This window comes from Pseudorca crassidens, chromosome 10, assembly GCF_039906515.1.
Source record: "Pseudorca crassidens isolate mPseCra1 chromosome 10, mPseCra1.hap1, whole genome shotgun sequence".
In the NCBI taxonomy this organism is placed as follows: Eukaryota; Metazoa; Chordata; class Mammalia; order Artiodactyla; family Delphinidae; genus Pseudorca; species Pseudorca crassidens.
In genome coordinates, this window is record NC_090305.1 from 35,340,645 (window position 1) to 35,365,287 (window position 24,643).

The window sequence follows — 24,643 nt, forward strand, 5'->3', positions numbered from 1 at the left end:
AAACAGCTACTGGCAGACAGAAAAGGGCAGGGCTTGGGCTGACTTGCGAGCTGAGTCAGGGCTGTACCAGGCTCTGCACAAAACAGCTACAGCTGCGAGTCGAAGGCCTCTTTATTTAACTAGGGAGGCCGAGTGGAGGGAGGCTGTCACATCACACTTTTTGTCAAGCACAGTCATCCCAACAGGTAGTGAAAATCATTGCTCGTGTCAAGACTGAATGAGAACAGCAAGATGGACGTTTTCCCATACACAGGAATGGGGGGGAATCTGAAGATCAACAACCCTTGCTAGCATGGAATGAGATTTCCTACAACATGAGGCGTTTGTCTTGATATTTTTACCCCTGGTTGAGTCCACTGAAGCCAATCCCCCTTTCTCTGGGGATGATATATGTTATTCAAGGGGCCACATTTTATTTTTACTGAGTGCTAAAGAACTTTGACCCCAAGACTCCTTTCTGAGAAGCAAAGGCCTCAGGAATAGGATGGAGTTGAGAATCTAGAGTTTTTGCTTCTATGCTCGGCTCTGCCACTAACTAGCTCTAAGACCTTTGGGAAAGTTAACTTCCTTAAGCTTCACCTTCTTCATCTGTCATGACACGATATACCCCATAGTGTAGTCATGAGGAGTAACTGACAATTCAGGAATAATACTGCGTGTCTGATACAGAGTACTTTACAAGGGAAATACTGAAAATATTTCCCAATATATTTTGCCTCTGGGAAATTCAGGTAATTGTTTCTTTTACTTTTCTTTTTTTTCCTTTCCTTTCTCCTGTACTCTTCCAATATCAGCGCTAAGACACAGCCTTATTTTCTCTGGTCAAAGACTTATAACCCCCAAAACAAAAAGGTCAGTAGAGCAGGGAAGGGTCACTAAGAGTTAATGTTGTTTTCTCTGGACAGGAATGAGGAACAGAAAACCTTTCTAGGACTAGGAGGGAAAGGAATTAAATGGCCAGGATTTCACTCCCTTCCACACCAGGGGGGAGGGACATCTTTAGAAAGGAGCCAATGACTTGGAGAATCCCAGGACAGCGATGTACACCTAGGGAAATGCCACGCCCCTTGGAGAAGCCCTGCCTTCAGCTGGGCTCAGAGCAACAGGGCTCGGCCAGGGGCAGGTTAGCAAGGGCTGGGGGCTGTCCCTGGGCCCACCCATCCAGAGCCCTCACATCCAGGCAACAGCTGGACACTGGGGCCCTCCAGGGGCAGGCGGGAGTCCCGGGAGAGCCACGGGGCCTGAAGAAGTCGCAGCTTCAGCAACAGGTGCCAGGTCACCCTTCAAAGGCCCCGGGACAAGACCAGACCTGGCTCCTTCAGTGGATTTCAGCACAGGGGCCCAAGACGCAGAGGGAACACAGAACACATCAGTGGACGTCAGCAGGGACCCTGCAGCCTTGAGAAAACTGGAGCCTCGCCAGCAAGCAGATGGCAGAGGAGGGCCCTGGAGGACACCTCACAGGGGGTCTGAATCCTGACCTCACTGGACCATGAGCCCCTGTCTCCCAGCAGAAGAGACTAAAGTACCTTTATTTACTAAGATAAGATTTTAATTGCAAGTTATCAATTAGAGCAAATAATCACTTTTTCCTGCACACGTGAGTTGTACCATATACATGTTCCCCAGCCATTTTAGGAAACCTTCAAAAAATATGAGCTGCCTCATCATCATCATAACTAAACAGGGTCTTCTCGGATTGACAAGGAGGCAGGGCAGATGCGGACGAGAGCAAGAGACAGTCCTACTTGTTTCAGATGTGAGTCCTAGGAGAGCCGAGGGAGCCTGGAGGGACCGGCGTGGGGAGGGGAGAGTTGCAGCCTCTGAGACTCAGGCCCCCGCCTGGAGTTCTCACCCTCTCCTACTGTTCTCTGCAAACACAGTCACGCCCTCCCTTCTCACTCAGGTTTAACTCTAATGAATGTGCCCACTGCTCTGCCCTTTCCTCACCAAGGGGGCTGCAGAGGAGGGGGTACCAGGCCACTTGCCCCCTTACACCTGCCTGGCCTGTCGGGATAGGGTCCTGCAGGGCCGTTCACCTGCCCACTCACTTACCGTCTGTGGCAGGCTTAGCAGAACAACATAGTGGGTACAAACCAGAACTCAGGAGTTAGGCTGCCTGAGTGCCGACCCCAGCACCACTGACCTGCTGTGTTATCTTTGGCCAGTTACTTCACCTTCCTGTGCCTCCGTTTCCTATCTGAAAATGTAATAGTAATCTGCCTCCTAATGTAATTGGGGTTGAGTTAGTGGTCTTGTATACGGTGATCAGGGTCGTGCCTGGCTCCCAGCAAGCACTGTCTGCGGAGCAATGATTGTTCACCTTCTCATTGAGATTATTTAAAACAACCTCTCTTCCATGTGGAGAAAAGGGAACCCTCCTACACTGTTGGTGGGAATGTAAATTGATACAGCCACTATGGAGAACAGTATGGAGGTTCCTTAAAAAACTAAGAATAGAGCTACCACATGATCCAGCAATCCCACTCCTGGGCATATACCCTGCGAAAAACATAATTCGAAAAGACACATGCACCCCTATGTTCACTGCAGCGCTGTTTTCAATAGCCAAGACATGGAAGCTACCTAAATGTCCATCGACAGAGGAATGGATAAAGAAGATGTGGTACGTATATACAATGGAATATTACTGAGCCATAAAAAACAATGAAATAATGCCATTTGCAGCAACATGGATGGACCCAGAGATTATCATACTAAGTAAGTCAGAAAGACAAATCCCATATGATATCACTCATATGTGTAATCTAATTTAAAAAATGATACAAATGAACTTATTTACCAAACAGAAACAGACTTACAGACACAGTTACTGTGACCAAAGGGGAAAGGTGGCAGGGGAGTGATAAATTAGGAGTTTGGGATTAACATACACGCAATACTACATATAAAACAGATCATCAACAAGGACCTACCTTATAGCACAGGGAACTCTACTCAGTATTCTGTAATAAATTATATGGGAAAAGAATCTGAAAAAGAATGGATATATGTATAACAGAATCACTTTGCTGTACACCCGAAACTACTACAACACTGTAAAGCAGCTATACTCCAAAATAAAATAAAAATTAAAAAAAAATTTTTAATGCATGGAATATAGTCAATGATGAATACCCAATAGCACAAATAATGGTTTAAAACAAAAGCAAAAACAAAAAACCTCTTCCAGCACCGTCCACTCCCTTCTCCCGCCTCATTTTCCACATAGACCTATCACCATGTGAGATGCTATATACGTTATTTATTATCTCTCCCTGAGACATTTTTGTCCATCATTCACTGTGTATCCACAGTGCCTAGAATTACTGCCTAGCACATAGCAGACCCTGTAATAAAGAATGAATACAGGAAACTTTTCTTACTAACTGTAGAACCTTAGGCAGATTATGTAACTCACATGCCTCAGTTTACTCATTAGGAAAATGGGGTTGACGTGAGGATGAAATGGGGTTGACGTGAATATGCCCACTCCGGCCCTTGGTACATGGTGGATGGATGACGGCTGATCTGGGAGGACCAGTCCCGGCCTGACTCAGGCAGGGCCTGCAATGGTTAATCCCCAGATCTCTTCCCCCCCCCCCCCCACCGGCAAGGCAAGGCTGCATTGCAGGGCCACTGGCAGCTGTCCAGGTGGAGGATAAATGTCAGAGGTGGGTGCCTGTGGAGCTGCCCTGGTCCTGACGTGGAGTCTTGACCCGGGCAGCTGGAGTCTCTCCCCACCCCCTCCTGCTGGGACACACTGCCTGAGCCTGGAGCGTTTTGGGCGCAGGAGTGAGCGGTGGGAACCTCCGCCTGCCTGGGTCCCACGCCACATCCTGGCCTCGGGGGAGGTGGGCCCAAGGCCTGGCCTTCCCAGCCATTCCCAGGCGGCCTGCTCTCCTGCAGGCCCAGCTGGGGTGACTGAACCAGAGGCCTGTAGGGACAGGTCTGTCCCTCAGCATTGCCTCGTCCCTAGCCACGAGGAGGGAGCTACCGGCCTCAGCACAAGGAGGGTCTGTGTTCAGAGCTCAGCTCTGTTGGCTCTGAGCCCTACCCACCTTCGCAGCCCAGGGGGAGGGAGTATGTTCAAAGGCAGGTGAGCCTCATGCCGCCAAGTCACAGAGAGGACACCCAGAAGAGCTGACTCCAACAGGGGTCTTCTCCCGTGTCTCCATTCCCCCCAAGTCTTCATTTCCCCCAATGCTCCAGCTTTCCAGCAACTTCCCCAAGAGTCCATCCCTCTCCAGGACTGACCCAGAAAGAGATGAACACAGACACACAAGCTTAGCATGCATGAGGAAGATGAATAAATGAAACCCAGCGTTTGCCCCATGGCTCATTCATTCCTCAGTTGCATGTGGAAGCCCCACTCTGTGCCAAGCACGGCACACAGCAGGGAGGTGGCCGTGAATAAAACATAGAGCTGGTCATCAAAGATGCTCTTGGTCAGTCAGGAAAGGGAGGACCACGGGTAAGCTGGCTGGGGAGGGGGAAGAGCGGCACAGGGCAGGTGGGAGTCTAGGGGAGGGGTCTCTAACATGGCCTGCGGAAGGAGGGAGGGCCAAGAATCTGGAAGGGTGACACTGAGGTGTTTCTGGCAGGCAACGTCTTGGGGAAGAATGCAGGGGTTGATGAACGGAGAAACGATATCCCTCACCAAGGGGCCAGCTCAGAATCACCTTGTGGGGGAAACTGGCCTCAGCTCCCATCCTCTCAGTCTTCAGGGACTTTCACTAGAAAGTAAGCTCCCCACCGAGGGCAGGAACATGGTCAGGCTGCACCCTCAGAGCTTAGAACAGTGACGGGCACACGTGGGAGGCACACGGCAAACGTGCCTGAGTACGCCAGGGCATAAACTCCCCGAAGGGAAGCTCACTCCTGACCCCCAGGAGCCCTTGCTCTCCTCTGATGCCCCTGGCATTCGTGGAAGTTGATACTGCCCAGGTTCCTCTTGATAAACATAAAAAGCTCAACACGCTAGAACTCTCTAACTGGCGCCAGACATGGGATCTCTTCAGCCTCCAGCACGGGCGTCCTTCACAGGCACAAGCAGTGGGGTTCTCCCCAGGTGCTGCTGGAATCACAGGCCACTGGGGACCAAGGCGAGGAAGAGCAGACAGCTGTTGCACCTTGGTCTCTGCAGAAGGACAGCACGGTGCTGGTACCCACTCCAGCCCTGGGCTCACTGCAGGCCCATCCACACACGCTCCCAGCCCCTGGCATGGAAGGGATGGGTGGGGGGAGGTGCCGATTAGCGCGCTCTGTTCAGACACCACTGTGAAGCTGGGCCCTGGGGAAATGGCCCAAACACCGGCCACTCCTGCTTGCCTCCTTCTCGGTGGAAAACTGTAAAGAGCACAGGTTCCCTTCGCTTGTCATTCAGCCAATATTTAATGAAGACCTACTGTGTGCTGGACCCTGTCAGGGGGACTAGGAAAGCACAGTCAGTCTGTCGGAACCCTTGCCTTCCGGAAGCTCCTGGTTTAGACACAGCCAGGCGGAACAGTGGTTCTCAAGCATCACGCTAAGTGCCACATCGGGGGTAGGTCTGCCGGGACAGAGAGGAAGAGAACTTCACCTCCCTGAATCCGCGGGGAGGAGATTTTGCGGAAGTGGTGGTGTTCTGAACTGAGCCTTGAAGGATGGCTAATTACTTCACCAGGTACCAACCTTTAGGCAGAAGGAAGGGCAAGAGTTAAGACACAGCCGGTGAGAGGCGGGGCGTACAGAGCTGGGTGTGGCCAGACCTGAGAAGTAGCCCAGGGCTTGGTCCTGAGGGACCCACCCTCCTTGAACTCTGACACTGGGTTTGGGATTTTCCAAAGTCTCCTTTGGTCCGTTAAGAGAAACTATGCTCAGACCAAGGAGGTCGAGGGGAAGCATACTGCACACAGAGACGGAGGCCCTGAACAAGCAGCCCAGGCCCGAGCCCCACACCCCGCCAGGCACAGGGGTGTCTCAGTGGACCCCTACTCAGAGAGCCAAGTCACGAGGGCCACTGTTCTCTGGAGTGACCAAGTGCCCTTCCACAAGCTTGGGTGCAAAAATCTGACCCTGGAAAAGACTACCCTGTTCTGTTTCTGGATGGTTCCACTTCCCCATCCCCCAACCCCGCCAGTGTGTAAGGAACTTGACTCCTTTCTCTGACTACCCTGCGGGGAGGCCCCCTCAGGCTGCTGGGAAGCACAGGGTGTTGAGAGTGGAGGTGACCATACTTTTCAAGACCACTCTACAGAGGAGAAGAAGCAAGGCCACTTACGCCAGGACCCAGAGCAAACTCACGACAGCCCACGTCTAGAACCCCATCCTCAAATTCTCAGCAGGAACTCTTCTTTCCTGCTAGAGAACAGTGGCAGACGAACCATGGTTTGGTTCTTCAGTTCTCGGTTTCCTCTAAACGGTTCTACATACGCTATCTTCAGCAGAAACAACAACTACAAAAATGTCATTTAAAAACTCTGAAAACCTTAACCAAGATTCCTCAGTGAATATATTCCCTAAAGATCGTGAGTCCTGCGAGGGGCCAAGCGATACCGCCTCTCTCTTTGGATGATGTGTTCCCTAATACTCTAGAAACAAATTCACAACTTCTCCCAGTCTTCACCTCAGATTTTCTCTTTGAAGCCTGGAGAATATTTAGAAACCCTTTCAAAAAGAGATGATCTTCCCAACAGTTGGTCCAAAAGGTTCTGATCTGCCAAGTGGATGTCACAGAAACCTGCGACTTCACAAGCGATTATCATTACTCATCTACCATCAGTACCTTTCCTCATATTCCACACCTCATTTTATGTATAGTTTCCTTAATTTGGGCATGCAAAACGGCTCTAAAATCAGCAGCGGAAGCTGAAAGCAAACCTACCTGGTGTCCAGGGATTTGGGAGTTTGGGGAGGATCAGGTGGCGTTTTGGATATGTTTTCCAGGAAAGAAGAGCTATTGGTCATACCAGCTACACAACTTAAGGATTGTGTTGGAAGGGAAGGAAGGGAGGGAAGGAAGGAAGGAAAGGAGAGAGAGAAAGAAAAAAAAAAAGGAAGGAAGGGAGGGAGGAAGGAAGGAACGAAACAAAGATTTGAAACTCTCCCCAAAACTTCAAATAACTTCTCTCCCACTTTACAGCACCATAGGGATATTCACCTTTTCAGAGACTCGCTTTCCCCAAATGACCCCGCCTGCTTGCAGAATGTGGCCTTGCCCTGTGAATGATGAAGCAATGACGTGGAGAAGGCAAGGAGCCCTGAGATTCCCCAAGGGATAGAGGGGAGGCTCTCAAAAGTCAAAAACCATCTGTCACCAACTGTTGGTTATTTGGACAGTTAAACCAGATACCGAGAGCTGACCCTATACCCCTTCCTCCCCAGACCTCTCCTCCCCTAGCTGAGCAGAAACTAATCACATCTTTATTAGATGTGATTATTTCTCCCCACTATCTTTTCCAGGAGCCAGATACATGGCCAGCAGGCAGGATGGACCAAGACAGACGTCCAGTGGGGAAAGAAGCCAGGTTCACTGAGCCAGGCCCAGTATGCATACGCCTTATCCAATATTTACCGACATGCCTACACCTTCCGGACACACATTCTATGTGCGTCTCATCCCCATTTTCCATTAGAAACCGGGTTCACAAAGGCCAAACGATTTGCCCTGGACCAGCCAGTAGTGGTAGAGGAGGACTGGGTCTCTCTCCTGCCACACTCGGTCCAAGGGGCGCCAGGACCACCGTATGCCGTGTCCAGGCTGTGACCTGCAAGACAGTCCCACTTCCACGGGGATGTGTGAATCCATCGTGGCCGCAGGGAAGGCACACCTGGGAGAGAAGGTGCAGGCCAGACCCTCACCACCAATGCCTGGTGCCCCTGTGCTCCTGCACCACCCAGAGGCCCAATTCCAATCTCCACCAGCTGAATAACACCCGGGTCAGGGAATGGTGCTGGTGGAGGCCCAGCATCTTCTCCTGGGTACCACAGACAGAGTGTGGGCAAGGGAGAGGGTGGATTGGACTGCTCCTACAGCAGTATATTTAACTACGTTTCCCTTAAGGAAGGATACCCTTTTTAAATTCACACCAAGGCTCTGCATAGGTGAGGGGTAGCCCTGACTGGGGCTCCCCCTTGGCAGGTCAGCTCCCATGGGCTCAGCTGAAGCCATCCCCAGGCCACCTCTCACCACTGTCCTCCACTAGCCAGGCAGTTGGAATAACCTGGCTCTGGAGAAGAAGAGTGGCAAATTCCAGGCTCTGGAATCCTCCTCTGCTCTTCTCATCCCGCTGGCTGTGCTCCATACTCCATCCCTTCAGAAAACACCCCGAGATGGGCAGGGGGACCAGAAATTCACACTCCGGGCCCTGTCTGGAGCTCGCTGCCCAGGATCCAATTTCGGCCACATCTTCTCTTGCTGAGAAGGCACGGGGGGCACCTCCCTGGCTCACCCTGCCTGCAGGAGCTTGGAGGCCTCTCCTACACGTCGACACGCATCCTCTGTCCTGAATCTGCAGAACCATCGCAGTCAGGGATTTGGGGCTTGTTTTCTTAATTAACTGGAAATGCTAACACAGGAGCCTTGGAGCTGGCAGGGGCCTGGCCTACAGCGGCTACAAGAGAAAATGCTTGCTTTGAAATCTGGATCTCTCGTGTTCCCACTCATGCCCCTCTCGGGATGTCAAAACAAACAGCGCCACCCAATCACGGGGCGCAGGGAAGAAGCAGGCTCAGGTTACAGGGCCAGAGATGGACTTGGCACCAGGATGCTTCAGGGCCTGACACGTGATGAGACCTTGATTTCCCAAAATGGCTCAGCGAGACCCCAGCTGGGACAGGGGCTCTAGAGGGGGAAAGGGAGAGGTCATGAGCCTTTGTGCCAACGCTACTTCCTGCCTGCCTACTGCTGGGCAGGCACGGAGCCAGGGATGGGGGAGGTGGCGGGCACAGCCAGTTCCTATCCTATCAATTCCTGCCCTTGAGGAGATACAGTAAGGAACAACAAATTACTAAAGTGTAGCATATGAAGGGTCGCTTCCAAGGCAAGAACGAAGTGACAGAGTCACAGAGGAGAGGAAGAACTCCCTGTGCTGGAGAGGGTACAGGGGTTCAGGGTCATGGCGGGACACAAAGAGGGAAGATCTGACCTGAACAAGGAGGCAAAATCTTAGGAGTAGATAGGACTGGGCGGGGGGCACTGAACAGGCGAAAGGGCTCAGAGGCAGGAAAGGGAAGAGTTAGTTCAAGAAAAGGCAGGTTGGGTGGGAGGGATGGAGCTCACGGGAGTACAAGAAGGACTCAGTGAAGAAGATTGCATGCAGAGATGTAGAAGGGGGTCGGCCCATTACGCTAAGGAGTCCAGCCGGCCACAGGGAACCAGCAAATGTGTTCTGCACAGGCCAACTCCATCTGGGTCAGGGTTGCCAAAGCTGGCCCACAGTCCGCCAGTTTTTGTAAATACGGTTTCACTGGAACACAGCCGCGCCCATTCATTTCCATACTGTCACGGGCTGCTTTGGTGCTTGAGTCAAGTGAATGTGACGGAGACCTCACGGCCCCCAAAGTCAAACTCTGCGCCCTCGGGACTTCACAGCTTGGCAACTAATGTAGAAGATGGACGGGGCCAGAGAGAGGTCTGGAGAAAGGAAGCCCAAGCCCAGGATGATCGCCCAGGATCTAGGGGAGGGACAGTAACCAGAGAGTAAAGGTTCACGGGATCGTTACTCAAAAGGAGGTATGACCACACGGCAAGACCCAAAACCTCAACAGCAGAAGAAGGAGGAGAAAAAGGAGATGGACGAGGAAGAAAAGGAGGTCTGGGTCCCGGCTCCCTCGCCTCCGGCCGCCTGCACTGGGGGGTTATCTGATCCACACCAGCCTCCCAGCCCCATCCAAGGGCCGAGGCACCAGGCCAGCACAATGGACCTGCTCATATTCGGGGTGGCGAGGCCTGGGTCACAACTACAGTTCCCTATGTCAGGGATCCTGCTTACAGCCTTGTTGCCCAACAGCTGGACCCTCGGAGAGGTCCGAAGTTCTGGGGTGGCCAGAGCATGCCCCTCTTGGAGAGGAGATCACACAGCGCTCCCGGGAGGCTCGGCGCTTTCCCTCCCAGCCTCGGCACAAGTTGTCCCATCTGGAAAGCCTTAGAGGGGAACATCCATTTGCTAGAGGTCAGAGATGCTGTGTTGGAAGAGGGGCTGCTGGCCCCTAATTTGGGGACTTTCCTCTTTCCTGACTTGCACGTTCCTCCCTGAGTCTCTGGACTGGGTGCCCCCTGATCCTGGAGACCAGGAGGCTGGAAGATCAGACGCCCATGCTGCTTCGCCCCGGCTAAGTCCAGTTCACTCTGCCCCAGGGAAAGGGGATGTTGAACCCTCTGCTCCTGGGAGACCCTTACTACACCGCACCCTCCCTGCAGCAGGATCAGTGCAGCCTCTCTTAATCTTTGGTATTTGGACCTTCCAAGCATACAATGTAGGATCCGGTTTAAGAAACAAAGCATTAAAAGTCAAACACTATCATTTTAGGAAACCACACGTGGTGCCAACTTGCTCAGAAACATAAACTCAGGGACTAAAACCTCAGGCCAGGAGTAGGTTCTATGATGGCCGTTCAGATGATTCACAATGAATGCATTCAATTTCCAGATTATTATTAAAGTGAAAACAACAGGAAACATTTCTTAAGGAAAAGAACATTCTCAAGCTGAGTTCTCAACACAACTCTCCCTAAGGGTCTCTGCGCTCATCATCTGAAAGACTCTGCACGGGGCTGAGGACCGGGTGGTGGAGTTAGGCTAGCCAGACCTTCCCCAGTCTAAGGCCCAGCCGTGTCTTCAGTGTCCATTAGAATGGCTGGCACATAGTTTAATAAAGTTGAGCCTAATGGCCTACTAACACGTGAATGAACGATTGAATGAATGAAGAAGTTCAAGTCCTGGTTCCGCCATTTGCCAGCTCTGTGTCCTCAGGTAAGGTCCTTTACCTCTCTGAGCCTCAGTTTCTTCATCCATAAAATCTCTGCAATTATTCACGACTCCAAGAATTACTGCGAGAATTAAATGAGACGGTACCCATAAAGCCCTTGGTACAGTGATTGGCACATTCAAGGTACAGAATTAATGGTAATTATTGTTACTTTTCAAAGACAGCTTTAATCTCACATCCAAAACATCTTTCCAGATCTTTGCACCCTCCCAATTCCATCATGGCATTTTTTTTTTTTTTTTTTTTTAAATCTGGGTAATCCCACAGCCAGAGCCAGGCACACGACAGAGCATAGGAAAGAGCTCTTGGAGCAGAATTTGGCAGACAGCATCTCTGATCTGGAGCTCAGGGCCTGGGTAAGCGCAGGAGCTGAGGCTGCTTCTGTATCCTGCCTTCTCCGTGGGAGGCTACCTCCCAGCCTTCCAAACCGCACCTGGGCATTCAAAGGCAGGGAGCTCACCTGTGCCCATGCCACAGGGAACAGGGCTGGGGGACCGCTAGCTCCGCAGAGGGTAGAGGTGCCAGCTCAGTTCCGTTCTGCCTGCTGCAGGGAGCCCTCCCGCCATTCCTTCTCACTCTGAGCTGGGGCAGCAGCATGGGCCTCCCTCCAGGGCGGCGTTCCCAGGCTTCAGAACAACAGGCCTTCCATTCTTCCCAGCCCGGGGCAGACCCACCTCCTCTGCTACAGCCCTGCCTGCTGCTGCTCACGGGCAGCTGCCCTGTCCAAGGGGCCTGGAGAACAAGCCTGGGGCCTGGTCTGTCCCCTCACTCCTGAGTCCCCAGCTGAGACAGAAATCACAGTGTCACTCACTGCATTTGGCCTCGGGCATCTTTGCAAACAGCCCTTACGGACCACACTTTGTTTTCCCCAAATGAGAGAAATCTGCCCCTCCCTGATCTTCACCCCTTGGGCCAGGCTCCAGATGTTTCCAGATGTCAACCTTCAGCTCCCTGCCTCAGGGGTGGCAACCACTGGGAGGAGGGGAGGGGGCTAGCCCCAAGTCCAAGGCTCACTACCCAGTGGGAATCCCAGCACCACCCCCCCACCCCACCCCTGTCTCCCTCCTTCCCACGTTTGCCCATCAGATTCCATCTGGCAAGAATCACCAGACTCAGCCCCCAAAACTGCAATCCGCAATCCAAGCAGGAAGATATGACGGTTTCTTTCACTTCCCAAGTTTATCCAGCTATTTTCCAACTTTCTTTTTAGGGATCCTGAGCTCAGTCCTTAAGAATGATCCTTGTATGTCCCAGAGCCAGGGCGGAGGGGTGGGAGTCCAGCGCTGCAGCGGGCGTTGTGGCCAGGAAGTCCTTCCTTGGGCATGGATTCTTGGGGAGTGTGCACTTGATTCAAAGCAGCCTCCCTCTGCTGGAGGGTCCCAGCTGCAGCCCAGGGAGGCACCGAGCAGGGGAGGCAGGGCCACGGAGGAGTAGCAAAGAGTGTGTCTGCTTTCTGAAAGGGACAGCCTGCCTTGGGGAGCCCATGGGGAAAAAGCTACACAGGAAGGAGCCAGTGGGGATGAGCCAGACTCCTCCAGGGAAAAGCCAGGGACAAGCACGGGGACCCTGGCTTTTTCACAAGTCTAATCCTGAGGACTTAACCTTGACCCCTCTCCTGCTGTGTAGGACAATGAGACAGACTGTTCTCATAGGGAAGGTTGTCCACCTGCAGCTCCTCCCTCAGGGCTGGACTCACCCAGAGGGCAGTACAAAAACCAGTGACAAACGGGAATCACTCACTGTGTACGAGGCTCCTTCCTATGTGCTTTGCACAAAAGAACTTATTTGGTCCCCACACTTGAGTGTGTAGATACCGTTATTTTTGTTGTTCCCATTTTACAGATGAGGACACTAAGGCCTAGAGAGAGGAAATGGCCAAGGTCCTGCAGGTTATGAATGGGAACATTAGGATTTGAACACATGTGGTTCTACTCAACCACTAAGCTTTCCCTAGAGGGGTCTAGAGGAGCCTCACTGTATCAGTCACCAATGCTGATGAAGCCCCTACCAGGGCCAGGTTCATGCTGTGAAAAAGGCAACATGCAAGACAAGGTTGTCTGCCCTTAAATGCTCACCGGAAGGAATTACCCAAATGGCAGCACCAAACTTGTCTGGAGGGTAGAATTACTTGTGTGTGTTTGGTTTTTTTCATCTTTACCATTTTATTTTCTACACTTTCTAAAATAAGCAGTTCTTCCTTTTATAAAGAGAAAACAATAAATATTCTGTCTCCTATCTCCTACCTGAATATTTAAAATGACCAAAACTAGAGCAGGAAGATCTCTCTGCTCTATTCTACACGGAAGTTCTAAGAGGAAGGAGAGGAGCAAAATGTCCTGGAACAGGACAGCCCAGCAACACTGTGATGAAATCTATTTACATTTTGCCCATTATCAAGCTACAGGCAGACTTTCAATAAAATTAAAGCAATAGCTTTTTTTTTCAGCCAAAACTGAAATTAAAACTTTTTCCATACCTGGTAATTAAAAAAAAACACAAAAAACTCAGTTAAGACCCGACTCCTCCTCATATGTTATTCCAGACCCTTCATAACATGATCACCCACCCCCTCTGATGCTTCCCTTCACTTTGTCCCACCCCACCCAGCAGCCAGGCCAGGCTTCCAGAGGTTTCCCTAAGCCTAGCCAGAACTCTGATATTTGCTCATGCGGTACCTTCTGCCTACGATGCCCTTTTCTTCTTCCTGTAAAGTCCTTGACACTAAGACCCGGCTTAATGGTCACCGTTCCTATGGAGGCTTCCGCCCTGACGAGCACAACTGATTGCTCCCTTGTCTGAGCTCCCGCAAGCTTTGCCCATGCTTAGAGTTGGCATCACTCTGTATTCTAATTGATTTCGTGTCTTTGTTCACTTTTCTAGCCCTAGCACCAAAATATCTATGGAATAAGGCAGCACGTGATAATAGTAATTATTATTGTTTGAAGAGCATGGATAGTTTTCCAGGTCCTTCCTCTAACATTATCTCGTTTAAGCTAAAAAACAACTGGTTGGAGTGGGTAATGGAAGGGTCAAATATGAATACTGTGGAAGCAAGTATGTTGAGGTCCTCGAAACTCTGCCCCTTGGGCATTAGGTTTGCCCGGACGGCCATGAAGGGCTGGCCTGGCTCCCAGACCTCACTTTCGGGTAAAACAGATGGTTCCCACCTCCTGGCCCTGCCCTCTGCACGCTTCCCTGTGCTCCAGCTCAACACATCCTTGCCCTGGGCTCCCCCACCTGCCAGGTGTGGGGATGGTGCTTCCCGGCTGGGCTGCAGAACAGATTCTCTCTGGGCTCGTGAACACAGCATGGCCAGGGCACTAATGAGACCACAGCTTCAAGTGAGAACCCAGAATGATCCTGCCAGTTTCACAGAGGAAAACTGTCATGCAGCCCCGGCTGTACACAACCAGGCAGCAAGTCCACAAACGCTGGCTCAGGGTAGGGGTGGCGGTAGGGGACTTTAGCAGAGGGTGTGGACCAAAGGCACACAGAACATTAGAGCCAGAAGGAAACTTAGAGACCCCATTGCTCAATGCCCCTCTAGACAGCTGGGAAAACTGGGCCCAGACTGGGGAGGGACTTGTCAGAAGCACAGAGTGACACCGTGGCAAAGTGAGGGCTGGCACCCGAGCCATTCCTGATCCAAGCAAGAGAGACACAACCTGAAGACTCCGTACTAACAGAAAGTCACAAAGGCTACATTATTTTTCAGGGCATTCTTCAAGTACACAACGTACAAGGATTCTTGAATGCGACACCACACACAGAAAACACGTAATAGTAAAGAAAAAACAGAGGAAGGTGTTGAGTAACAGTCTTAAAATGTAGTCCCCTAGAGGCCAGGCTGTGCTGTAACCCAACCCCTCCAGAACATCTCCTATGAGCAAAGAGGGCAGATAGGTCTAAGTCTAAAACTATTTCCACATCAAAAATCAATCAATCAATCAAAAAATGGGCAGAAGATCTAAATAGATATTTTTCCAAAGAAGACATACAGATGGGCAAAAAGCACGTGAAAAGAAAATGCAAATCAAAACTACAATGAGGTATCACGTCACACCAGTCAGAATGGCCATCATCAAAAATGTCTGCAAGTAATAAATGCTGGAGAAGGTATAGAGAAAAGGGAACCCTCCTACACTGTTGATGGGAATGTAAATTGCTGTAGTCACTACGGAGAACAGTATGGAAGTCCCTTAAAAAACTAAAAATAGAGTTAGCATATGACCCAGCAATCCCACTCCTGGGCATATATCCAGAGAAAACCATAATTTGAAAAGATACATACACCCCAATGTTCACTGCAGCACTACTTACAATAGCCAAGACATGGAAGCAACCTAAATGTCCATCGACAGAGGAATGGATAAAGAAGATGTGGTACATAGATACAATAGAATATTACTGAGCCATAAAAAAACCAACGAAATAATGCCATTTGCAGCAACATGGATGGACACAAAGATTATCATACTAAGTGAAGGAAGTCAGACAAAGACAAATCCCTTATGATATCACTCATATGTGTAATCTAATTTAAAAAATGATACAAATGAACTTATTTACAAAACAGAAATAGACTCACAGATTTCAAAAACAAACTTATGGTTACCAAAGGGGAAAGCTTGGGGGGGAGTGGGGAGGGATAAATTAGGAGTTTGGGGTTAACATATACACACTACTATATATAAAACAGATAACCAACAAGGACCTACTATATAGCACAGGGAACTCTATTCAACATTCTGTGATAACCTATATGGGAAAAGAATCTGAAAAAGAATGAATGTATGTGTATGTATAACAGAATCACTTTGCTGTACACCTGAAACTACCACAACATTGTAAATCAACTATACTCCAATAAAATTAAAAAATATAAAAAACAAAATCATTTCCACATCGACTTCGCAGAACGCATCGGAATGGGGACAACACAGACTGAGGCTTTCTTTCATCCTCAGGTAACAGAAGTCATAGCTGTGATCATTACTGATGCTTCGTCAAATATCACTGGTCCCCACTCCTCCCTCCAGGCACACAACAGATCATACTTCCTGGACACTTGTGTCTGAGTGGGGCCACGTGACTAATTCTGGCCCATGAGCTGAGAGTAGAAGCTGGGTGTTGTGATGGTTAATGTCATCTGTCAACTTGGTTAGGCCATGGTCCCAGATATTTGTTCAAAGTAGATGTTGGTGTGAAGATATTTTTTTTTTAAGATGAGACAAAAATTTAAATCAGTAGACTTTGAGTAAAGCAGATTACCATCCAGAATGTGGGTGGGCCTCATCTAACCATGTGAAGGCCTTAAAGAAAAGACTGACGTCCCCCGAGGAAGAGGGAATTCTGCCTCTGGACTGCCTTTGGATTTGAGCTGCAGCATCGACTCTTCCAGGAGTCTCCAGCTTGCAGGGTTGCCCTGCAGATTTTGGAATTGCCAACTCCCACAATCAAGTGAGCCAATTCCTTAAAATAACTAAAAGATAGGGAGGGATGGAGAAAGGAAGGGAGGAAGGGAGGAAGGGAGGGATAGAGATACATACATCCTATTGTCTCTCTGGAGAACTCTGACTAATACAAGTGTCATTAGTGGTCTAGAGCATTTAATTGGCAAAACCAGACCCTCTTTAGCCCTCTGGCACAGCAATCGTCTGCACTTAGGGAGGTGCCTGTTCTGCCAGCCTGGGTTCCTGAGTGACTGTAATGAGTACAGGTCCTGTGTTGACCTACTACAAACCAGGTAGCATGAGTAATAAAGAAACCTCTGTTGTTTTAAGTCACTGAACTCTGGGGACTATGTGTTACCACAGCATAATCTAACTTATACTGACTGAAACACTGTCTGTTCGTCTTAGATTTGAGATGCTAGAGTGTAAGGAGAAAAAAAAACCAAAAAAGCAATGGAACCATAAAATGATTTTAATCACAGCCTCCCACTGAGTCCCAGATACACAGCTCTTCCTCCAGTTTCCCTCGTTGTCTACCTTAGGATCCTGGGACGTCTTAACGCGGAATCCAACCTCAGTCGTGTAAGTGTATCAAAGGTACAATCTCACTGGTGAAAGAAACTTCCCTAGAAAATGTTCAGAGTTCCGCTGAGGAATCTGACCCTGGGCCTGGAATGGGAAACTCTCCAAAGAACAAAAGTTTCCACTACGGCAACAAGAATGTTAAACATGATAAAAAAATTTTTCTCAGTAAGAAAAATGAGACTGTGAGTATTTATAAGCCGAAACCCAAAGGCCATTCCTAGTTCTTGTGAGGCTTCCTGCTGTGGCGGTGGGGGAGTCAAGCGGATTAGAGGGGGTACTGGGAAGGGAGCAGGATGTCCTTGGCTTAAATGCACGTAGGTTAAGCGTGGAGCCTTAAAGGAAATGCAGTTACAAAGCATTGATGATTCTCCTTAGGAATCACTGGTGACCCAGAGGCTGCTGGGACTCTGCATCCTTCTTCTCCATGGATAAATCCAGTTCCCTAACCATAAATACACTACAGAGGTAAACTCTGGGACAGATTAAGATGTAATGGATTTAAACTATTACAAAAGAACTTAGCTTAGACCAGTCATTCTCAACTGGGGGGCAGTGCTGAGGACATCTAGCAATGTCTGGGAACAGTTTGGGTTGTCACGACCAGGGAATGCTACTGGCATTGAATCGGTAGAGACCGTGGATGACGCTACACATCCTATAATGCCCAGAACAGCACCACCTCTCCCCAAAAAAGGATTATCCAGGCTAGTACCGAGACGGAGACCCTGTTTGAGACTGAATCCCTAGTTGTGCAGGTGTGAAGGTTTACAACGAACAGCAGGGAGAAGATTCGTGGAGCAACATGCTCCAACAGGGAAAAAAAAAAAAAAAAGATACAGATAAGCAGATCAATATTCACATACATATATAGATAAACCAAAGTTGACCGCGCCACGAAAGCGCTCTGAGAGGCAGTGTAGTTCACGTGGGAAGGGAAATACATTTCACTGCTGCTCTCTGCTCCCTGATGGGGCGGAAATCAGCATAAGAGGGTCCATTATTTAGAAGTTGTCCTTAGATTTAAAAGGGAGGCAAAGAGCATAGTTTAGGAGTGGGGCTGGAGAGGAAAGGTAGCTGAACCACTCAGCACAATAAACAGGGAGTCGGCTGAGTGGCTGGTGAGCACCAAGAAGGGAGCGAGGAAGGACTTCCGGCCAAGCAATCCACCTCTCAGAACAAGGTTGCCCAATCTTCAATTTCAATTGTTTGCATTGTTGTAATGCAAACACCACTGGTTTCCTCAAACCTCCTTAAAGTTTACCACGTTCACAAAGCCCTCGTATAAACGGTATGTGTGTGGGTTCTGTAAATCAGGGTATAAGGACTAAATTTCACCACTGGGTTAATACAGTGCAAAAGAGAGCCCATCTGCATGAAACCAGTAATAACAGTGAACGTTTATTGCAGGCCTACTGTGTGCCAGGCACTATTCAAGTACTTGACATGCAAACACACCAAAGGTTCCCGGCTGCTCTGTGGGGAACGTCACGGCTAACCTTATTAGGGATAAGAGGTCGGAAGCAGAGGGGATTTAAGCCACCCACTCAGGGACCACAGTGAGTGCGGGTAACGCAAGAATTCAAATCCAAGTGGTCTAGTTCCAGAGCCCGTGTTCCTAACTTCATGGCCACCCTGCTCATGACCAGCAATAATTAATAACCTTAACTAGTTGGATGGAAATAGGAACTCAGAGCCAGAGGTGACAGGAAATATTGAAGCCATCCCTCTTACTTGGGCATCTCTAGACCAGCGGTTCTCAGACTTTGGTGTGACCAGGATCACCCGCGGGGCTTGATAAAACACAAAGAGGTAGGCTGCACCTGCTGCTTTTGCTGTAGCGGGTCGGGGGGTGGGGGGCGCCCAAGGACTTGCATTTCTAACAAATTCCAGGGGATACTGATTCTGCTGGTCCAGAACCATTCTTTGAGAACCACTGCTCCTTTGGAGGGATGCCAGGCTTCCTGTGTTTGTGCGGGCTGGATCCAGCTAATTTATTCTGAATCTCAAAGACAGCGCTGCTCAGGTGACAACTGGCCACAATATCAAAGACAGGGCTGCTCAGCTGACAACTGGCCACAAGATCAACTACTGAGTAGCTGGAAACTGGAGAAGGCTACTAACAAAGAGAATGGAGGAAGGGAGGGATGAGTGTCAACTGGACTTCAACCTGGAAGACTTCCTGGAGGAAGAGTCTAGTGGTGAGTAGTGGCGACACTGGGATTACTGATTTGATGCCCACTACGGATGGCAGGGCTGAGGCTTTCGAGTCCCCCCTGCCCCGGCCCAGCCCCAGGGAAAACACAATAATTCTGATTACCTGCCCTCCCTGGAACCACTGGGAATGTGCCCCCTTGTTCTTTGGTGAGTCCATCCAGAAAGTCTGAGCAAGAAACGTTTAACCAGGAAACACCTTCTACCATGGACAGGAAGCTGTTCAGGGCAGTGGTTAGAAGAAAGATAAACAAATTCAAATCATAGCTCTACTGCTGTGGAACTGTCCTCGCTAAGGTTCTTCACTATTCTAAGATTTAGTTTCCATACCTGTAAAGTGGAATAACTAACCACCTAAAACTCAGAGTTGTAAAAACGAAGTGTATGTGATGGGCTCATTACAGCGCCTACCCTAGAATAAGTTTCAGTAATGGCATCAGAGCTAAATGTGTGGCCAGGGAAGCCAAGCCTCAGTCCAAGGCTTTGGGTGCTCAAAGCCCATGCAGGAGTCGGGAGGTTGAGCTCGAGATCCTTGTCTCCCTCCATCGTTTAAAAGCTCTTTCATCCCAGGGGGGTACCCTCCAGTGCTGAAGCACCCTTCCTCCAGTTCTGAGCTTTCTCTCCACCAAACCATGCCTCAGGACCTCTTTCCATAGCTAGCTTAAAATTTCTCTCATTTACAAAGTTGCTGACACTAAGGGGAGGGGACAAAACCAATGCACAAAACTGTCTAACATCTGCTCAAACGGTAGGTACTCAACCTTGCTTTAAAAATGTGCAGAGAGACTGGAATGTGAGTGACCAAATAGTCACTGGACTGGGGAGGGGGGCAAGTTCTCCAAGGGTGTTTGTGGCCAGGAGGTGGGGGGCAGGGGTGGAGGCACAGAAAGGCCCAAGCCCCCTTCAGTCCTCCAGTGATGGGTTTATAGGCTAATTTTTTGTCTTTCTGCTTCTATGTATTTTCTATAATAAACCTGTATTTCTTTTATAATCAAGGAGGGAAGGTTTTGTGTGTGTGTGTGTGTGTGTGTGTGTGTGTGTATTTTACCTTCATATCCTTCTAAAGCTTTTCTTGATTATATCCCACTCTGCAGCTGCTCTGCCCTCTGCTCACACGCTGCCTCTTGTCCTCTATTTCTAGCCTGTGAGTGTGTAGCCACGAGAGGTTCCTTTCTCAGTGTCCTTGAGCACCTTTCCTTGCACTGACCTGAGACGCTCTGGTAGGCGGAGCTGCCCCAAAGTAGGAGGAGATGACCAGCTGAACTCACTGTCTGCCATTCTGTATCCTGGGATCCACTCCCCCCAACCAAAACTCACTAGAATGTTCTGCATGAGGTGAGTGGCTCACGCCAAGAGGAACTGCACAGAAAGAGACCTGCAGGTGAGAAGATCTATGTGTACACACACACACACACACACACACACACACACACACACACGCACCCCAATCCACCTCTTCCTCCCTTCTGTATCCGGAGGAAAATGTCATCCGGTAAATGCCCTCAGATGAACTGGGAAGGCAAATTCCCCAGATGTGGTTTGTGAGGGGTGGGTAGCCGGGGGATGGGGTGTCAGGCAGAGCCAATCCACTTCCATCTGGCTCTGAAATCCACAGTTATTTTCCTGGACTGGCCTGGGATCTCATTTCCCAATGTGAGGAATCTCTCTCTCTTGGTGACACACACTTTCCCCAAGAATGCCTGACTTTTCAATGAGGAATTCTTGTATATCTGGGATTCTTGGAAACAGGACAAAGACTAATGAATTGCTGGCTCTACCCTAGGGCTGGAAACCCTCTAGAACTCACAGGAGTGGAAAGAGGAGGGACGCAGGAAAAGAGGGGGTGGTGTGTGCATGGCAGAGGAGGGCAGCAGGATGGAGGTGCAGGACCCGAGGGTTCAAGGCACAGGCTCTCCAGAAGCTCCCCACTGACCCCCAGATCAGAAGGCACCGTCCACTCTGCGACTAGAAGCCTACCAAGGCAGGGTGGGGATACAGGATAATGCTTGTTGATGGTACAGAGTTACAGGACGGCGGAAGTCACAGTTGGTTATTCAGCTCATGGAGAAAGGAGATGGTTACGACGTATAGGGGTGCGGTACAGAGGGCGTGATTCTTGGAGACAGGCCCTCTGTGCCTCTACCTATCTACATGGCTTCAGGCAAGGTGCCTAAACTCTTAGAACCTCGGTTTTCTCTTCTGTAAAATGGGATAACACCCACTTTGCAAGTCTTATGAGAATGAGGTGTGTTGAAGCGTGCAAGTGCTCAGCCCAGTGCTTGGCACGCAGTAGGCCTTCAGCTGATGGAGAGATTAATGAGTGGGAGTTTATAAAGCTCTCCGTGCAGTGGGCCAGCTGCAGGAGGCCTGACAGCCCTGGGGATGGCCAGGCAGTGAGAAGACTCAGCTCCCGGGGTCACGGCAGCTAAGCTTACTAAGCGCCCTCCATCGTACGCCCCTCGGGTGCTTTGAATGTTCTGGCAGGTTAGGGCCGTGCACCCCTCCCCAGGCCACAGCGCAGACCCTCTGCAGCCCCAGCTGCTTTAATCCAAAGTGCTAATGTGTGGGTTCCAGGTCACCAGAAAGAAATGGTAGACGGTCTACAGGGGTCCTGGGTCCCTTGGCCTTCTCAGCTGAAATGGTCAGGAAGCACTCTGGCCTCTCCGTAGAGATCAGGTCAACACCCCGACCTTGCTGCCCAGAGAACCCCAGGAGTTCCTCATCCATCTGGAGGAAGCAGGGGCCTCAGCCTTTGCCACGCCCACCCCAAGCTCCCCATACAGCTGCTGCCAAAGGCTCAGACTAACCTGGGCAAACAGACCAGGCCCCCGGGGTGTTTTCTGTCTAACCAAGAAGGCAAAACACAGACATGAAAGGCTTAAGAATACCGAAAACACAAGGGGGAAAGAAAATAGTTGTCTTTCCAAGGAGCTCATATGCGCAGAGGGATCATGGGGTGACCTGGGGAATCCACATTCCACAGAGTTAATCCGGGGAGACTTTCTAGAGAGAGTGGTGACGGGTGGGGCTGCCACTTAGGGTCACCCGCAAGCTCACCCCAAATGTCCCCTCTTAGGCCTAACTGGGGCAGAACCGGCGCTTTTGCCTGAAATAGTAAATTTACATAACCTCACCATTGCAGCGATACTCCGCGCGGCTCTGGTTACAACAACAAGGGTTTAAGAACCGGAGAGTCTGCAATGGCAAAGGCGGTGGGGGTGGGGGTGGGGGCGGGGGGGTGAACAAAACAAAATCCACATGAGGTTTTCATTTTCTTTAGCCATGTGAGAATGGCCCTGTAGATCCAGCTATAAATACCCCACTGCCATTGCCACAAGATGGAAAATCGCGCGCGCGTGCGCGCGCACACACACACCACACATGACAAGTCCTTTCAAACAGTTCGTGGGCTTAAGAATGCAAATCATTGTTTCTAAGAATATCTGCCTTGAGAAGATAACAGTGCTAGACTCTGCCTGCTGAGTGCCCTGCACTGAGTTCTCCCCAAACATATTTGACAGGATTTGCAAAGATGCTGTCCCCCAACAGCCATCACCAAGGTGAAATGCAGAGCTGTCCCCACGGCACCCAGGCTAAGTCAAAGTGGCCACAAACAGGACCGAGGGGACAGGTTTTACACCAAATCCCTTAGAAGGAAGTGAAGACCACACAGACCCCCGCCCCCTGCTTGACCCAGGACACCTTAGATCTAGTTTCCTGGAAGTAGAGCCTGAGACAGCAGAGATTCATATATATGTCATGTACTGAGGCCGTGCTCTCAGGAGAAACCAGGAAGGGAATGAGGGAAAGAAGAGAGGGCAGGGGAAGGATCTGGTGAGAATGTGGTTTTAGGAGACGTCTAGCTTCAGCCTGATCCTGTGGGGAGCTCTGGAGAAGGAAGGGCACTGCCACATTTGCCCCCCCGCCCCCGCTTGGAACAAGGGAGTGGGGCCTCTGTACCTTTTCGCCAGTTAGTCACTGGCCACAGGATGCAGGAGAGGGTGGGGTAAGCATGATGTAATCCCCAGGCACCTCGGGGTGAGGGGGTTCAATAACCCCAGGGCAGTCCCCACAGGTGTGAGCCATTAGCTGGAATACCCACGGCAGCCCCAAGACCTGCACGGGGCACCAACAGCATCTTCCCAATGAGTCTGTGGGCCCAAGTGCCTTGTTGCTTAGAATGTGTGTTTTCTATTGATTACAAAGGTTGGTTGGTTTCTTTGCTTGCTTTGTTTTTATTTCTTCTGCATGGGATGCTTTTAGATTCGACCCACTGAAGAGAGAAGCAAAGGTTTGATCAATGAACATGGCACATGATGCAAATTGCCCACCTAATGTTAATTCTTTCCTTCTTCCATACTAAGAGGTCTCTGCTTTGGTTTGAGGTAGCAAAATGCCCATTTAAAAATCTTTTAGCTTCCCCCAGACTCCCTTTTTTTTTTTTTTTTTGCGGTACGCGAGCCTCTCACTGTTGTGGCCTCTCCCGTTGCGGAGCACAGGCTCCGGACGCGCAGGCTCAGCGGCCATGGCTCACGGGCCCAGCCGCTCCGCGGCATGTGGGATCTTCCCGGACCGGGGCATGAACCCGTGTCCCCTGCATCGGCAGGCAGACTCTCAACCACTGTGCCACCAGGGAAGCCCCCCAGACTCCCTTTTAGTTTGAAGTCTCTCCTTAGCACAGTTTTAACCAGTTTCTAGAGGTTAAAAAAAAGCTTGTTAAAAGCATTTCAGAAAAGCTTGTTAAAGAGAAACAATTAGCTGACATGCACTTTTTGTGCTTTGTCCTTCTCTTTCTTCCTGCCTGGAATGCAGATGTGAAGCTAGTGGTGATGCAGCCATCTTGTAACCAAGAGGCAGTGAGCACAAAGGCAAAAATCTCATTCTAAGGAAGGCTGAAGTAGAGACATAGAGGGAGCCTGGGTTCCTCATGGTACTGTGGTGGCACTCTGCCAACTCAGGACTGCATCTGCTGTCCTAAAAATGAGAAAAGTAAAGAACCCTAGTTAAGCTTCTGTACCATGTAGTTGGGCTTCTGTACCGTGTAGCTGAACACAAATTATAACCGATATACACCTGAAAACACTAGTCCTGTGGGGTGTCCCATGGAAAAAGTCCTCTTTAGATAAATAAATTGAGAGAGTACTAGTTTAAACAATGTGAAACCAGTTTTTGACTGCAGTGCTTCTCTGAGCATTGTAGCTCCGTGAGAGAAAGAAGAGCAAAGATGGAAGGGCTGCTTCAACTTCTTTAACCACAGAACTTTCTTCCCAGGGCCACTGTGGGAACCCAGTGGTTTAGCAAATGCGGTTTGGGAAATGCGAGACAAGATGACCCTTCATACTTTTCCTCCTGAACATTTCACGATTCTCCACCTAGAGGGGACCAAGCTGATGGACAGGTCCACAAGCACCCACGTCACCCTTG

The 24,643-nt window shown here is 50.0% G+C and overlaps 1 protein-coding gene across 6 annotated transcripts in view; it reads right to left on the reverse strand.

Annotated features, from left to right (window-relative positions):
- DAAM2 (dishevelled associated activator of morphogenesis 2) overlaps nt 1–24,643 on the reverse strand; it is a 113,685-nt gene that overhangs the window by 71,372 nt on the left and 17,670 nt on the right. Inside the window, exon 2 of one of the 6 annotated variants that reach the window (XM_067753047.1) lies at nt 2,937–2,993. The exons of the other annotated variants lie outside the window; for them this stretch is intronic. The gene's annotated coding sequence lies outside the window, so the exon portion shown is untranslated. The remainder of the gene's footprint in view (nt 1–2,936; nt 2,994–24,643) is intronic. 6 annotated transcript variants of the gene reach the window in all.